We start from the raw sequence: 16,319 nt of genomic DNA, 5'->3' as shown, positions 1-16,319 counted from the left end.
GGATATGCCCTTGAAGGGGATGTTGAGACCCCAGCCCTTCCTCTGTCTTTTTGTGGCCTGTCATGAGGTGATTGCCTCCTCCACTATGCATTCTTGCCATGAGCTCAAGGCAACAAGGCCAAGTGACCACGTGCTAAAATCTCTGAATCTGAAAGTCAAAAGAAACATTTCCTCCTGGTAAGTCATTGCATGTGTTCACCACGACATTAAAAGCTAGCTAATGCAATGCTCAAAAAGAAGGAGAAAATATGTCATCCTGTGTGTGTGTGTGTGTGTGTGTGCGCGTGTACATGTATATGTGTCTGTGTTCTCATATATTATATATGCATATATGACATGCACAAGGTATTAGTAACTTTTCTGGTTTTTCTTTAAACTATTTAATTTTTTATTTCTAATTAGTTGTGTGTGTGTGTCTGTTTGAGGGATTTTACATATGAGTGTGGGTGCTCCTGGGAAATAAGAAGAAGGCATTGGATCCCTTAGAGCTGGAACTACAGGTAGCTGTGACCCATACACTCTGTGGGTACTAGGAGCTGAACTTGGGTAAGTCCTCTGGAAGAGTGGCAAGTGCTCTTAATCACTGAGACATCTCTCCAACCCCCTTTCTTATTTTATCCCAACAAGAGCAACTTAAGGAAGGGAGGTTCTTTTACAGTTTGTGGGTTCAGTCCATCAGCGTCTGGAAGGCATGACAGCAGGAGCGTGAGGTAGCAGGTCACATTATGTCCCCAGCCAGGGAGTAGAGGGCGGAGAACGCTGGTGCTCGGCTCATGTTCCCCTTTTTATTTGGTCTGGGACCCCAGCCTATGGGATGGTGCCATCCACATTCTGGATAAGTCTTTCAGTTAAAAGTTTCTAGAAACACTCTTTTATAGACACACCTACTGTGTGTTTCCATGGTGATCTAAATGTCAGGTTGATGATGAAGATGAACATTTATGTGCATGAATGTCTATCACTAGCTTTGTGTGTATAGCTTAAAACCAAGATGAGTCCCAGAGGTCTGTCAACAGCTGAGTGACTGCACAAACTGTCTACACAACAGAGTCTTGCTCAGCAAGGGGATGGATTATTGATGTATATAACTGCATGGATGAATTTGTCAACAAATTACACAGAGAGAAACATGAAAATCCCCCTAAAGACTGTCTCCATCCTATATAATTCCATATATATAACATTTTGAGAACACAACATTTTAGAAATGCAGAATATATTAGTGTTCCCCAAGGGTCAGAGATGGTAGGATACAACAGGAGAAGGAAAGAGAGTGTGCTTACACCAGGGGCCTGGTTATAGTGGCACATGACTTTAATCCCAGCACTCAGGAGGTAGAGGCAGGTGCATCTCTGTGAGTTCCAGGTCAGCCTGGTCTATATAATGAAGCCCTGTTACAAAGACAAAGAAACAAAACAAACAACATAAAGGCATATTCTTGAGCAACAAACCATCCTATGTCTTAAGTGGTGAGGTGCACGTGTAGTCCTATACACGTTGTAGAACTGAAAACACACACACACACACACACACACACTGCTGTGGTTTGCATGTGTGCGTATCCATTGAAACTTACCCACCACAGTGATGGAATTAGAAGGTGGGGGCTTTCTGCAGTAATTTAGAACTTTCTTCTGTGGAATTAGGTAATGTGATATAATGAGTGTTAATCCTCCACTTAAAATAATCTGAAATGGCCCAGGAGACAGGCCTCTTGGTATGCCTGTGGAGAATTATCTTGATTGCATTAATTGAGCTGGGAAGACTGGCTCACTGTGGGTGGTATCATTCCCCTGGCTGCAATCTTGGTCTGCAAAAGTAGAGAAAGGGCGCAGCAGCATTCATCCCTCTCTTCTTGATTGTGGATGAGACAGGACCAGATGCTTCCAGCTGTGTTGACTTCCCCAACAATGAATGGATTGCAGCCTGGAACCATGGGCCAGAATAAACTGTTTCTCTTAAGTTGTTTGGTCAGAATGTTTTATTACAGCAAAGTAACTAATTTACTTAAGTAACAAAGTAACTTAGTTACTATAAAGTAACTGAAACAGGACCCTTTGTTAAAGGGCTTGGGAGTATGAGTTCAGCTCTCCTGCCCTCCTGCCTGACACCAGGTAAACACAAAGCCAACAGGCATCATCTTGCAAGCAGAAAACAGGCCCTCCATATTGGCTCACCAAGGCCAATGAGCCTTGACATTGGACTCCCCAGGCTCTTGTGAACTGTGCTAATGTTAAAGTCTTAGTTATTAGAAAGTGGTACCCTGTGGGCACTGGGGATGTGTTTATGGAATCTTACTGCAATATTGCTTACCACAAGTATCTGTAAATCTAAAATTGTCTCCATTTTAAAAAAAGCTGTGTGTGTGTGTGTGTGTGTGTGTGTGTGTGTGTGTGAGTAGGGAGCCAAGAACACTAGGAATCTGGGGTTTTATTTTAAGGGCTGTGGGCAACTGTTCAGGAATTTTTCTCAGGCATGACACATGTCTTCATTTAGCATCTATTTTCTATCCAACACTAGGATAATATTATCCTGGCCTGACTTACGACTGTGACATTTAAATTTAAAATATAACACTCCCCCCATCCCCTGTGTACTTTCCCAGATTTTCTAGGAAAGCAGTTTCAGGCTCCATGTAAGAGCTTGAATTCTTTCTGCAACAGAAATAACTGGGAAGGGTTCTTCCTCTCATTCCTTCCACAGACATTTCGTAAGCATCTGCAAGAAGCCAGGCTCTGTGCCAGCCACCAGAGATTGCAGAAGAAATAAGGCAGTCCTGCCTATAGTTCAGAGGCTGCGTTGTTAGCTCTGAGTGGAAAACAAAACAGGCTCCAGAAAGAACTGGATGGACTTGGGCCTCACACATTCTAAGGTCTGGGGACAAAGGAATAGAGTTGAGGCTGTGGTCTTGGAGGGTCATCAATGTCCTGGGTCCCAGGTCTCAGCATCTCTAATATGGTTTCCATTCCATATGTTTCTTCAGACAGGTTCTCTCCTTAAAGATCAAGCTAGCCTAGTCTGGTCTTGAATTCATGGTAATCTTCCTGCCTTACCTCCTCAAGTGTTGTGATTACAGGTCTTAGCCACCATAACCAGCTACATGTTTTCATCCTTCAGCTTGCCATGTGAGCATCTTAGTTTGCAATTATGAGTGCATTAATATATTTTGTTGCTATAATGGAGTACTTGAGGCTCCGACACACACACACACACACACACACACACACACACACACACACACACACAATTGGTTTTTCAAGACAGGGTCAGGGTTTCTCTGTACTGTAGCCCTTGCTGTCCTAGAATTTGCTCTGTAGACCAGCCTAGCCTTGAATTCAGATCAACCTGCTTCTGCCTCCTGAGTACTTGGATTAAAGGCATGAGCCACCATGCCTGGCTAAGGCTGGATATTTTTATAGAGAAAAGAGGACGCTGTGCATAGTGTACATACCTGTAATCCCAACACTTAGAAAGTGAGACAGGAGGACTCTTAAGTCTCAGGCTAGTCTAGAGTACACACTCTCTTGAACAATATAGGGAATCCTGCCTCAAAGAGCCAAAGGCTGGGGTTATAGCCCAATGGGAAGGGTATAGTTTACTTCTGGAAAAGTACTGATCTTTGGCCCTGGCATCACAAATAAAATAAAATAAAATAAAATAAAATAAAAATAAAGACTTAAGACTAGAAAAAAAGGAAAGTAAGAGTCTCATTTAGCTCTCAGTTCTAGAAACTGGAGGTACCTCATGAGTTCTACTAAGGACCTGAGACAGGGGCATTACAATGATTGCCAACAAACAACATGCTCCTTGATTTGGGATTCCTGGGTATAAGGAATAAAGGAATTTGGGTTTTTTTTTTTTGGGGGGGGGGAGGTGTTCACTCATACAATTAACTCAGAAGTAGAGTAACTTCCTAACTCAGCCCCTGTGGGCACAGTGTGAAAGGCAAACAGCCGCCACCGAGAGCAACATACTGCTCCCACATAGGGTGTTCTGGTCTGTTTTCTTTTGCTATAACTGAACACCTGAGTCTAAGTAACTAGTGAGCAACAGAGGTTTACAGAAGTCATGGAGGCTGGAAAATCCAAGAGCAGGGCAGTGGCATATATCTTGCCCCTGGTTCAAGTTTCCTTGTTGCCTCTCAACATGGCCATGAGCTGGCAGGCACACTAGCTCAGGGCTCTTCTGTAAAGCCCTGATGCCATCACCTGGGATTTCCCCTCAGGACTTCATCTAGTTCTTGTCACCTTCCAAGATGCTGCTAGTGCATGACTTTTCAGATTAAGTTTTTAGTGGATGAGTTTTTGGTGAGGAGACATGTCTAAACCATAATGTCTGGCTGGAAGTTAGAGGACTTGGTTTCTGTTTGGTCTCTGTGGCCGACTGGCTTTATAAACAAGGGCATGAACAGTAATAATCAATCATATCGATTGACAGGGTTTCACTGTGTAGGCCTGGCTCTTGCTCTGTAGATCAGGCTGGCTTCAGACTCACAGAGAGCTTTCTGTTTCTACCTCCCAAGTGCTGGGAATAAAGGTGCAACCATGTCCAATAACTCCATCTTAATATGATTTCCTTAACACTTAATATAATTTCCCCCCAAAAATGGACATTATGATTTAATTGTCTAGGGTAGGTAATTAAGACACAGAGGGTAAGTATTTAGCTTAAGATTCTAAAACTAGTAACTAGGATTCAAAACCAGGGTTTTTATTTGATACTCCAAAGCTTAGCTGCCTAACTTCTTTGTCATGAATTATGAAATTGGGGCTTACAAGTATATTCATAGGAATTTATGAACTGCCAAGGAAAGCCTTCCAATTTAGCATTTTTTTTTACCTTTTTCAGATTCATTTATGTTTACTTTATGAGTGTTGTTATTTTTTTGTGCACCATGCATGCATTACCCCCGAAACTCAAATGAGGACATCAGATCCCTTGGAACTGGAGTTGCAGACAGTTGTGATCCACCACGTGGATGCTAGAAATGGAAACCTGGGTCCCCTGGAAAGGTAGCCAGTGTGCTTAACTTCTGAGTCATCGCCCCAGTCTCTCAATTTCATAAGTTTTATATTTATCTTTAAAGATTTGATATAGGCAAGTACCAGGTCAGGCAGACAACTCCTCTGTCTGATTTCAGGCCTGGCATTTGCACTGGCACAGGCTGGGCAGTTATCAAATGTGTTTTGTTTGTTACTGTGGGATGGGTTTGGGCCTACCATAGCATATGTGTAGAGGTCAGAGCATGACCTTGAGTTAGCTCTCTCCTTCCACATTTACGTGGGTTCTAGGGCATCAAACCCAGGTCCTCACAAGGATGGTCACCCACTGAGCCATCCCAGAGACCCGTGCTGAGCAATGTCACTGTCCCAGCTAAAGGAACACAGCTGGCTTCTTATAGGATGGCACCCTGTAGAGAACAATAGCCCTAAGGGCAAGTTTGCACAGGAATGCATAAAATGTTCAAGGGGGCCTGAGAAAGGGAGATGGAAGAGTTAAGTCAATGAGGGTTCACAGTAATAAAAGAAACCAAGCCAGGGTGTGGTGGTGCATGCCTTTAATATCTGGATTTGGGAGGCAGAGGCTGGTGGATCTCTGTGAGTTTGAGGCCAGCCTGGTCTACAGAGAGTTCCTGGACAGCCAGAGCTATACAGAGAAACCTTGTCTCAAACAACAACAAATACTACTCCTTCCTGCTAAAGAAACCCATAAGAGCCCAGCTGAGTCACTCCTTCTTCATCAGTCTACACAGTGAGGGCACAGCCCTGTCCAGTTACCTCTGAAGTTTGGTAGCTTGTGTCTCAACTGCAACTATGTTTACATTTTACAGGCATTTAAAAGCTGAAAGCCTCTGGGGTTTTCTCTGGGTTTTATGCTGTACATATTTGAGTTACAGGAAAACAGAACTAATACTGTCAGGCTGGAGAGACGGCTCAGCAGTTAAGAGTGCTTACTCCTCTTCCAGAGGACCCAGGTTCAGTTCCAGGTCCCACATGGCATTCTGGAACTCCAGCCACAGGAGATCCAAGGCTCTCTTCTTCCTCTGGTTTTGATTGTAACCCTCTACTGAAGGTGTGGCATTTGGGACCAGGAAGTTCCCTTTGTGCACCTCTTTCTTTGTAGGTCTGCACCTGGAAGCAGGCACACCCCCCCTTTTCCACTCAAGTTACCTAAAGGTGTTGGGAAAACCCCTCTGCTGAGGGTCCTGCAGGCTCTGCCCTCTTCCCTGCTCTCTCTGATGTGATGTGATGTCATCTGTTTTTCTCTTTTCTTTTCTCTCCTTCCTCTCTCTCTCTCTCTCTCTCTCTCTCTCTCTCTCTCTCTCTCTCTCTCTCTCTCTCTTTCTTTGACAGAGTCTCATGTAGCCCAAGCTAGCCTCTAATTGGCTTTGTACCTGAGAATGACCTTGAATTTCTGGTGCTCCCACCTTCACCCTATTGGCTTTCAAGTGCTGGCATTACAGGAGAGTGGGGAAAGGAGACCAGAAAACACCTTTGTGGCACAGGGGAGAGGCACAGCGTTGGTCCACAGTGTCCTCAGGCCATGTGTGTATTCCTGTTCCTTTTATTTAGTTAGAAACGATTTACACGCTTTTATTTCTGGTGCATGAGTATTTTGCCTGTATGCATGTCTGTGTACCATGTGTACACTGCACCCACATAGACCAGAAGAGGCTATCAGATCCCCTAGAACTGAAGTTACAGATGGTTGTGAGCCACCATGTGGATACTGGGGGATGGGGGTGGGTGGAACCCAGGCCCTCCTCAAGAGCAGCCAGTGCTCTTAACCACTGAACCATATCTCCAGCCTCAATTTAATTTTTTTAATGGTTAAGTGGAAAAGTTTAAACAGGGGTTAAAAGTAGACAGGACACCTTGTCCCGCACGCCTCCTTACACCCTCCTCCAAGTGCCTTTCCCAGAGCTCTAAAGGGGACCAAGCCAGGCCTGCTTCTCTCTTCCCTGCCTCTAGGTACTCACCTTATGAATTATGTTTTCCTGTTTTTCATGTATGTCCAAGCCAACCTTCACTTATTCAGTGAGCTATGTAAGTAATATTCATGTACTTTAAATTTTTTTCCAATATTTCTTTTGAGTTTCTTAGACATTAAAATGTGGCAAGGACTGGGAGTGGTGATATACACCCTGTTAGTTCCAGCACTAGGGTGGCATAGGCAGGTGGGATATCTGAGTTTCAGGCCAGCCCAGGCTACACTGTCTCAAAAAATGGGGATGGGAAGAGGGGGGTTGGAAAGATGGCTCAGTAGTTAAGAATACTAGCCGGTCTTGCAGTGTTCCCAGTATTCACAAGATGGTTCACAAGCACCTGTAACTCCAGCTTCAGTGGGCCTCGGCCCTCTTCTGACCTCTTCAGCACCAAAGGCAGCTGATACACAGCCATAAACTCAGGTTAAACACTCGCACACATACAATAACACAAAACATTTAAAAGTAGTAAAACAGATACACCACTTCCCATTTTACCTTGTTGTTATTGGGTCTTTCTATGTCACCCAGGCTGGCATTTAACTTTTTGCTTAAGGCATCCTCCTGCTTTAGTATACTGAATAGCTCAGATTACAGGTGTCTACCACCACCACACTCAGCTTCTAGCTTTAAAAATTGTGTTTTTTTTTTTTTTAAATTTAATTATGTGAGTACACTATAGCTGTCTCAGACAGATCAGATCCCATTACAAATGGTTGTGAGCCACCACGTGGTTGCTGGGAATTGAACTCAGGTCCTCTGGAAGAGCAGTCAGTGCTCTTAACTGCTGAGCCATCTCTCCAGCCCTAAAAGGTGTTTTTCCTACACATATATACATTTACACATATACATACATATACATCTCCTCCCCAAATTACTTTTCATCCCATTTGTAGCATTACCTATGAAACATTTTGCCACACGTCTGAGTTTGCCATTTAACACCTATTTCCGGACACTGTGCACTGTCAGGCTGGTGTACTTCACACAGGACTTGAATTTGGTTCTATTTCTCCTGTTCCTTACGGATTCTCCCACCCTGTATTTTCTACACACCTGCTTTCATCAACACAGTAAAAAAACAGCCAGACTTACCACAGTTTGGAGGCTGCCAGACTTAAGTTCACTCCTGCTGATGTAAGGCAAGGAGTGAAATTAAGCCCTGCTGAGGTCAAAGCTGGTCACATCCATGAGAAAAGCCCTCTGTCCCCATGATTTATCTACAGAGCAAGGCTCTGTCTAGCCAGTGATGGAAATTAAAGAGGCCTTTAGGCCTCTGCACCGACTGCAAAGGAAGATCAGTTAGCAGCCAACCAACACCAATGCTGTCACAAAGATCAAATGAGATAATGATGTGTAGGGTCCTTTGCCCACCAGAGGCCAGTGTCTAAAATGAGCCAAGCAGCTCAGAGTTCCAGTCAAGAGAGAAGTGGGAAGATGGAACTTCCCTGCATCCCTCAGCCTCTTCCTTATTCCTTCCTGAGAAAGAAAGTAACAAGCCAGGGTCCTTAGTGGAATAAGGCTACTGCTACCTTCTTGGCACCTGTCCAAACTGCTCCTTGTTGCCTTCATTCCCTATTGGTGTACTTTGCAGACTTTCTTTGTCCATTCTTTTGGGGGGAGGGGTCAGGAGGAGGAGGGTTGACACAGGGTTTCTCTGTGTAGCTTTGGCTGTCCTGGAATTCTCTCTATAGACCAGGCTGGTAAAACTCTAAGATCTTCATCCCCACTGCCTCTCTAGTGTTAGGATTAAAGACATGTGCCATCACTGCCTGACTTTTTAAAATCCATTCTTAGTTCTTAAGACTTGAACTAAGCTAGAATCTGTGTTTAAGAACTTTTTTGAGAGGCTCGGAGAGTAAGGATGCTTATAGTCAAGTCTGAGATCTAAGTATTATCCTGCAACCAACATGGCTGAAGGAGAGAACCAACTCCTACAAGTTGTCTTTTGATACACACACACACACCACCACCACCACCACCACCACCATCATCATCATCATCAGAAAGTCTGGGAGCCTTCCTAGCATTGATTCATGATTTTCTTTTCAAGATTTATTTTTAAATTATGTGCATATGTGTTTTGTCTGTATGTGGGTTTTACACATGTGAGTGCAGGTACCTGCAGAGTCCAGAAGGGGGCGCCAGATATCCTGGTGCCGGAGTTTCAATTGTGAGCCCCTGACTTGGGTGCTAGAAATAGAATTAGAGTCCTCTGAAAGAGCAGCCAATTCCCTAACTGTTGAATTATTTCTCCAGCCTCTTGTTGAGATCCTGAACCATGAGTTTCAAAGGAGGAACTAGGAAACTTGAGTGTGGCCACACTCAAATCTTCTCACCTAGTGCCTGTTGTGCCTCATGAGGGGCCACAAGTGCCCAGCAACCTGTTTTGCACAATGAACTGCCCCACCTCTGTTATTTGGAAACATGCTGGGGATGCCATATGAACTAATAACAGAAGGGAAAACAGCTTGGGACCTGGAAAACATTTTTTTCCCCAACTCTGAAGTAAGCTAGTGATTGTTTTTATGGCGTCTTGGAGTCCTTTCTCAGGAAAAGCTCTATGGTCCAGGCTGCCATTATCTATAGCGTGCTTTCTGTGGTTTTAAACACGTTGACCAAAAGCAGCTGGGGAAGAAAGGGTTCATTTCAGCTTACAGTTTGTAGGGAGGTCAGAGCAGAGACTGAAGCGGAGTCTATGGAGGGGTGCTGTTGAATGGGGAACTCCCCAAGGCTTGCTCAGCCTGCTTTCTTATACCATCCAGGACCACCTGCCCAGGGTGTTCCCACCCACAGTGGGGCTGGGCCCTCCCACATCAGTCACTAATAAAGAAAATGTCTCGCAGTCTTGCCCACAGGCCTTTTTCTCAGTTGAGGTTTCCTCTCACATGACTCTAACTTGTGTCGAGTGGATCTCTCTCTCTCTCTCTCTCTCTCTCTCTCTCTGTCTCTCTCTCTCTCTCTCTCTCTCTCTCTCGTGTGTGTGTGTGTGTGTGTGTGTGTGTATGTGTGTGTGTGTGTGTGTGTGTGTGTGTGTGTGTGTTTTCTAGAGACAAAGGTTCGAGGACAGCCAGAACTCATGCAGGTGGAGCAGCTGTGGTAAAACCAGCCAGAAGTCCAGCTTCCGTTTGTTTTATGAAGTTAGTGGCTGGTTATGCTAAGCAAATGTTTTCCTTAATTGTGGCAGTAAGAGGAAAAAACAATGGAAAGCCCAGGGCTGCCGGGCGGGGGCGTGTCCGCTTCCCCCACCCCAAACATCTACAGAGAATGACAGCTAAAAATTAAAGCCAGGCCTGGCCTTCTCCGGGTCACGTGCCCTAGCCAGAACCTGCACCAATTGGAAGCATTTCCCTCCCCCGCCCCTGCCCGTCCCACTGCAGAGCTGGCCGGTGGCAGCGCGAGTTTGCCCAGCGAAGCAAAGTGCAGCGTGCGCGCTCAGAGTGCCTTGTCCGCGCCTCGGATTTTCCAGCGTTTCCTCTTCGCAGCTAGGGGGTGGGGAGGCCTCGCGTGAGTGTGAACGGGCGCGCGCGCGCGTGGAGTGCTGGAATGGGAGGGAACCCAGCCGGCTCAGAGTGTTCTTATCCCAGGCTGCCTTTCTGAGTCTAAGAGGCACCCTGAGTCCCTACCTCCCAAGCCTGTGCTACCGCACTGTGCCTTCAGGTACGTGTGGCTGACTGCCTGTCGTGTCCCAACGGCTTTGGGCGTGGGGTTTGGTGACCAGAGAGTGAGGCTGCGAATGACCCCGTGTGGCATACGGGGCTGCGGCTGTATGGGTGCAAACCCGGAGCCTAGACTCCTGGGTGGTTACCGCTGCGCCTGCCCTCGGGCTACAGGGAGGCGGCGGATCGGTGTGGGGTCTAGGAAGGTGACTCGGTGCCTTGCGTGGCTGACTAAGCGGAATGATTACCGGAGTCAGGGGCACGAAGCATGGAGAGGACGGTGGGGCGGAAGCCTGGTGTGAGCGCGTGGGGATGCGCGTGGCTGGCGGCGGCGGGCACCTGGACACGCATCAGAGTGTCCGCCGGTCTTCACCTAGGTGTCGGGAAGATGAGTCCGTGGGGCTCGGAGGCGTGGCGAGTGGGGTGGGGATGCTAAGAAACGCCGTATCCACGTGCCCCGCATCGCTGGAGCTCCTCGCGGGGAGCAACGCGTCTCCAGAGACGTTCCGGGTCGGAGCTTCTGATTCCGAGCGCAGGGCGCCGGAGGGTACGCGCGGCTCGTGGCCGTGCAGCGCGGCCCCGCCGCCTTACCTGGGCGCGGCTCCACCTGCCCAGCCTGAGGGGCGTGTCTGGGGCGTGTCCAGGGCGTGGCTCTGCCTGCCTAGAGGAGACCAGGCGCGGGCGGGCTGCGCCTCATTCCAGGGATTCCTCGCGCTCCCGAGCGTGCGCGCGTGTTGGAGAACCCAGAGAGGGAGCGCGTTCCCGAGTCTGCGCGCCCCTGAGCGTGCCCCGCCTCCGTCCTTAGCGCCCCCGGCGGGGCCCGGACGGCCCGAGGCGCGCGAGCGGTGAGTGCGGGTAAACCTAGCCCTGGTCCGGTGACTTTAAGAGACAGGGAACCGACGCGGACCGAGGGCAGCTGCTCGTGCTCACAGGACGGCCCAGCTCCAGCTGACCCCAGTCCCGGGCGCGAGCACAGGCCCCGAAGCAAGGCACCCGCTGGGTCCCGGCCGCGGAGCTTCTGGGCTGCGCGGGGGCTGCGGGACCCGGCCCTTTCTGTACATTCCCTGCCCCCTGCTCAAAATAGGGCTGCGCGATCTTCCTACACTGTGTGAGGCCTCCCCGGAAAGCTCCGGTCTTTGCCTTTTTTTGGGTTCTGTTTTGCTTTGCTCAAGAGACTTGAATTCATCACACAGAGACATTGAGGTCTTAGGCGAGGATGACAGGACTAGCTGGGGCAGCCTCGTCGTTAGCGCTTTCCTGGCTTGGCGTTGTTCGTCTGTCTCAAGGAGATGATTAAAAAGTCGGTTTCACTTTGATCGGTCGTCCCGTTTGTCTATTCCTCTTGTTTCCTCCTCTGGTTAATAAGAACCAGCAGGCTGATGTGGGGGAGGTGGGCAGTCTTGGAGTGTTTATCAGAACCCGCTTTAATTTTTTTAGTTTTTATTTTTTTTTTATTTTTAGACAGGATCTCTCTTTGTAGCTTTGGCTGATCTGGAACTCTTTGTAGACCAGACTGGCCTCAGACCCAAAGAGATCCACCTGCCTCTGCCCCTGCCTCTGGAGTGCTGGAGTTACAGGCCTAAGCCACCATGTCCATAAGAACCTTCTCTTTGAAAGCTTCCACCCTGGCTGTGGAGTTTGACTTTTTTTTTTTTAAAGCCAAGAAGGTAGGCGCCAGGGTTTTTGTTTTTTGTTTTTTTCCCCTGAGAACAAAGTTAAAAAAAAAAAAATACAGGTCCATTTGCGATTTATGATTTGAAGGTCAGTTTTGCATACCATTCTGGCACGCCAAACTTTTAACTCCTCTTCGGTCTCTGCGGTCATTGTTCCCCGCAGAAGCTAGGAGTCCGCGCATGCCCGCGAGGTCAATGAGTGGGACGAAGATCTTAGGGCTTGGTGGTGATGAGTCCAAGCTGATGGTGTCTTCCAGCAAGGTCTCTCCTGCTCGCTCTTTAAATGATGGATGTATGGGTACTTTCCTCAGAAGATTCTACACCCAAGATAGTTTGTAAACCCTCCCTCCTTCCCCGGCGGGGGTTGTTCTTGTTTCAGTTATATTTGATTGAGAAGCTGTCTCCCTCGCTTTATGTTTTATTTTTTCATTTACTTATTTGGCTTTCCGAGACAGGGTTTCTCCGTGTAGCGCTGCCTACCCTGGAACTCACTTTGTAGACCAGGCTGGCCTCAAAACTAAGAGATCCATCTGTCTCTGCCTCCCAGGTGCTGGAACTAAAGAGGTGTCTCCACACCCAGAATGCTTTGTGTTTTAATTATGGTTAAAAAAAAATTTTTACTTCAGGCAGATTTGCCTTGCCACCTGTGTGTGTGTGTGTGTGTGTGTGAGTCTGTGTGTGTGTACACATACCTGTGTGCATGTGCACGCACACATACACACATGCTTAACATTTCTGGGCAGTCTGCCTTTGCTTTCGATTTGGAAGAGAATGTGAACTAATTTTTGTGTTGACCAAAGCACAGTACAATTAAGAAGATAATTCTGTAAATAACGGCCTCGGCATTCCAGAACTGCAAATGCTGTAGTAAAAACAGCTTCAGCTCTTTGTTTCTGGAGACTTGATTTCTTGTCCTGCCGCTGCTGGCTCCACCCCAGTTAAATCTAAACAGCCCAGATATTTAACAGTTTGTATTCTTTTTTGATTAAACGTTTTGAAGATTTATCTTATATGTTTGGGTGTTTTACCTGCATATATACCTGTATACCATGTGCTTGCAGTACTGGGAAGGCCAGAAGACAGCTTCACTTCCCTGGGACTGGGGTTATAGATGATTGTGAGCCACCATGTGGGTGCTGGGGACGGAACCATGTCCTCTGCCAGAGCAGCCAGTGCTCTTAACTGCTGAGCTATCTCTCCAGTGGGTTTTATTTTTTTATTCGAGAGACTGGTACTTTATTCCTGTACACCAGAGTTTCCAGAATTCCAGGAGAATAATGTGCTTTGCTCAGATTTTGTCAGGTTTAGAAATGTCTCTGAGGAGTTAAAGTGCTTTATAAAGCTGGTCCTTGATCCTGGTTCCCCAGCTGACTTCCCAGTGACTTGAAGATTTCGACACCTCTGCCAGACATGGCTCTGAGAATAAGACTTTCACCTTTAGATATTCTGTAAGGGAAAGTTCCTTTCTGTCCTTCTGGATGTCAGCCTTGTTACCTACCTCTGGTGGTTGCCACAACAACCACCCCAGCAGCAGAGTCTTTCTTTGTGTCTCCTAAGGTTGTCTTCTATAAATTATCTGTACAACTTTAAGAAGAAAAAAAAGGAAACAAATAATGATAATAAAATCTGGGTCATGGTCAGGTAGGTGAAGTCTTCACTGAAGAACTATGAGGACCTGAGTTCAGATACCCAGTACCCATTTAAAAGTTGGACATAGGGGCTGGAGAGATGGCTCGGCAGTTAAAAAGCATTGTTACTCTTGCAGAGGACTGGGGGAAGGTTCCCCATAGCTACATGGCAACTTTCCACCATACATGACGCAAGTTCTAGATGGCCAGTTGCTCTCTCTGCTTCTGAGGGTCTAGCAGAAGATCGAGTTTTATATCGGAGGGCCGACTCTATCTTCAAAACAAACAAACAAATTCAATTAGGAAATAGGAAGATGCCCAAACATGAAAAGTTTACTTGGAACTTTGAATATGATTTTATAAAATAATGGCAGTTGAAAGTTCTGATAACAAGCCAAACATCTGGGATATGTAAGGGGATTAGGGACACTGTTAATGTCTTGCCTAGTGCCTGAGATAAGATAGGAGAACCTGGAGAAACAGGGAAGCGTGGGTAACTTTCTGAGATGTGCTGTAGCAGCACACAGCAGCACTTGTCAGGCTGTGGCTGAAAGACAGCCTGTCCCCTGGGCTGCATGTCAAGTTCTAGGCAACCTGGGTAAGGGAGACCCTATCTTAAAAAGTATAACAAGCAAGCAAACAGCCACCTCCTAAAGGATAGGCTAGCTGAGAATCTTTTATGGCTCTAAGAGGGAAGGAACCTTTAGAGTTAATACAGCCCACTTGTTGGAATTTGATAGACACGGGGAGTTAAGGTGAGTGGTGCTGGTCAGCAGGGGTTTGGTCACAAAAAAAAAAAAAAAAAAAAAAAAAGCAATGAGAAGAAATTTAGGGGCAGGGGTGGCAGATCTGGAAGGCACATATTGCCAAGACAGAAAAATAAGGAAGTGTTGACACCAGAGGTAGGAGGTGGAAATCTGTATGGGACGTGGTGTAATGGTCCGTTGGCAAAGGAGGAAAACCTTTCAGAATCTCCTTTGTCTGTCTTATGCCTCCTGTCTGGTAATGAGATACAGTTGATGGCTACACATTTGCCCACTTCCCGCGGTGGACTGGCAAGAGTCTGCGCTGCGGGTAGGTGGAGGTCAGGCAGGTTTGAGTCTCTCTACGCTTCCCAAAGGAGGTTTAACAGGGTGATTGTTCCAGTGCTGGCACCGTGGGTGAGCATGCCGTGCTTTGGCGTGAGTAACCATGTTTTCTTCATTTTCCTGCTTTTTGTGGGTGACTTGTTTCAAACAGCCTCCAAGCACAACGGTGACCGTGGCTCGAGTCCTTCAGTTAGGGAGACTGCTGTGCCCTGTGTGGAAAATGTGTCTTGTGAGAAAGATGAGGTTCTGGGATGCATGGTAGAACTGGAAGCTGTGAATTCTATGTTCATGAGTCCACAGATGTCCAGTAAGATGTGTTTAAGCAGAGACACACTTGAAACAAGGCTGCCTATTGTGTTGGTCAGTCAGCAAAATGTGTCTAGAGGCTGAAAGGAACCTGATTGAATATGTATGGAGTTTGAAATTTTTTATTATTTTTATTTATGTGCAAGTGTGTGTACCACATGTGTGCAGAGTCCCCTGAGGCTAGAAGAGGGCACTAAAGCCCATGGAACTAGACTTACAGATCATGTGACCTGCCATGTAGGTGCTGTGAACTGAAGCCAGGTCCTCTAAGACCGTGGAGTTAACTGCCAAGCCAGCTCTGCAGCCTCCAGTTCGTGGTGGTTTTACAGAACTTCACTGTAGTAAGTTAAGGGAACTAACTCTAATTACTAGTGGCCGTGGCTAGTGTGGCCTAATGGTATTGTATATCCTGAGTTAGAAGACTTATCTAGGTTTTAACAGGCTGAGAATTGAGGCCAGAAGAGGGTGTGGGATCCCCTGGAGCTGGAGTTACAGGTGACTGTGAGTCATACAGTTCACTTTTATGTAGGCTGACGACAGTGTTGAAAAATGCCGAGAATTGAGAGTCTGCCCACGAAGCTTTTAGACACAGCATGTCAGTGTGTGCCTGTCACATGGTTTACTCTCCATGGCTTCTCTGAGGGAGATGAATGAACTTAAGCCAGCAGAAAGAATGCATGCCGGCACCAGGTAGCACTGCACAAGGGTCAGGTAGCACTGCACAAGGATCAGGTAGCACTGCACAAGGGTCAGGTAGCACTGCACAAGGGTCAGGTAGCATACTGAGTTCGGCTTTGCAGCTTTGACCTCGATGGTGCACATGGCTCACAGTCTGCTCCCTAAGTCTATGCGTTTGTACTGTGGAGGCTGAGAATGGGCTGTGGTTCGTTCATTCAGGACTGAGCACGTAGCTCAGGGTGGAGTGGTTTCCTAGTGTGCCTTGGATTCTATGCTCAGCACTTTGAAAAAGCAGTGATTTT

General features: G+C 46.9%; 1 protein-coding gene across 3 annotated transcripts in view; it reads left to right on the top strand.

The window, feature by feature from the left end:
• The first annotated feature begins 10,384 nt into the window (after positions 1-10,384).
• Vgll4 (vestigial like family member 4) overlaps positions 10,385-16,319 on the top strand; it is a 113,473-nt gene continuing 107,538 nt past the window's right edge. Inside the window, exon 1 of one of the 3 annotated variants that reach the window (XM_076940292.1) lies at positions 10,385-10,492. The gene's annotated coding sequence lies outside the window, so the exon portion shown is untranslated. Of the gene's footprint in view, positions 10,646-11,342; positions 11,490-16,319 lie in introns of those variants that run through there. The other 2 variants (XM_034511191.2, XM_034511192.2) reach the window with 2 other exon arrangements.

The sequence above is a fragment of the Arvicanthis niloticus genome, chromosome 9 (genome assembly GCF_011762505.2).
Source record: "Arvicanthis niloticus isolate mArvNil1 chromosome 9, mArvNil1.pat.X, whole genome shotgun sequence".
NCBI classification, from domain to species: Eukaryota; Metazoa; Chordata; class Mammalia; order Rodentia; family Muridae; genus Arvicanthis; species Arvicanthis niloticus.
Note: the sequence above shows the minus strand (reverse complement) of the source record. Positions and strands in the feature narration are given on the sequence as shown.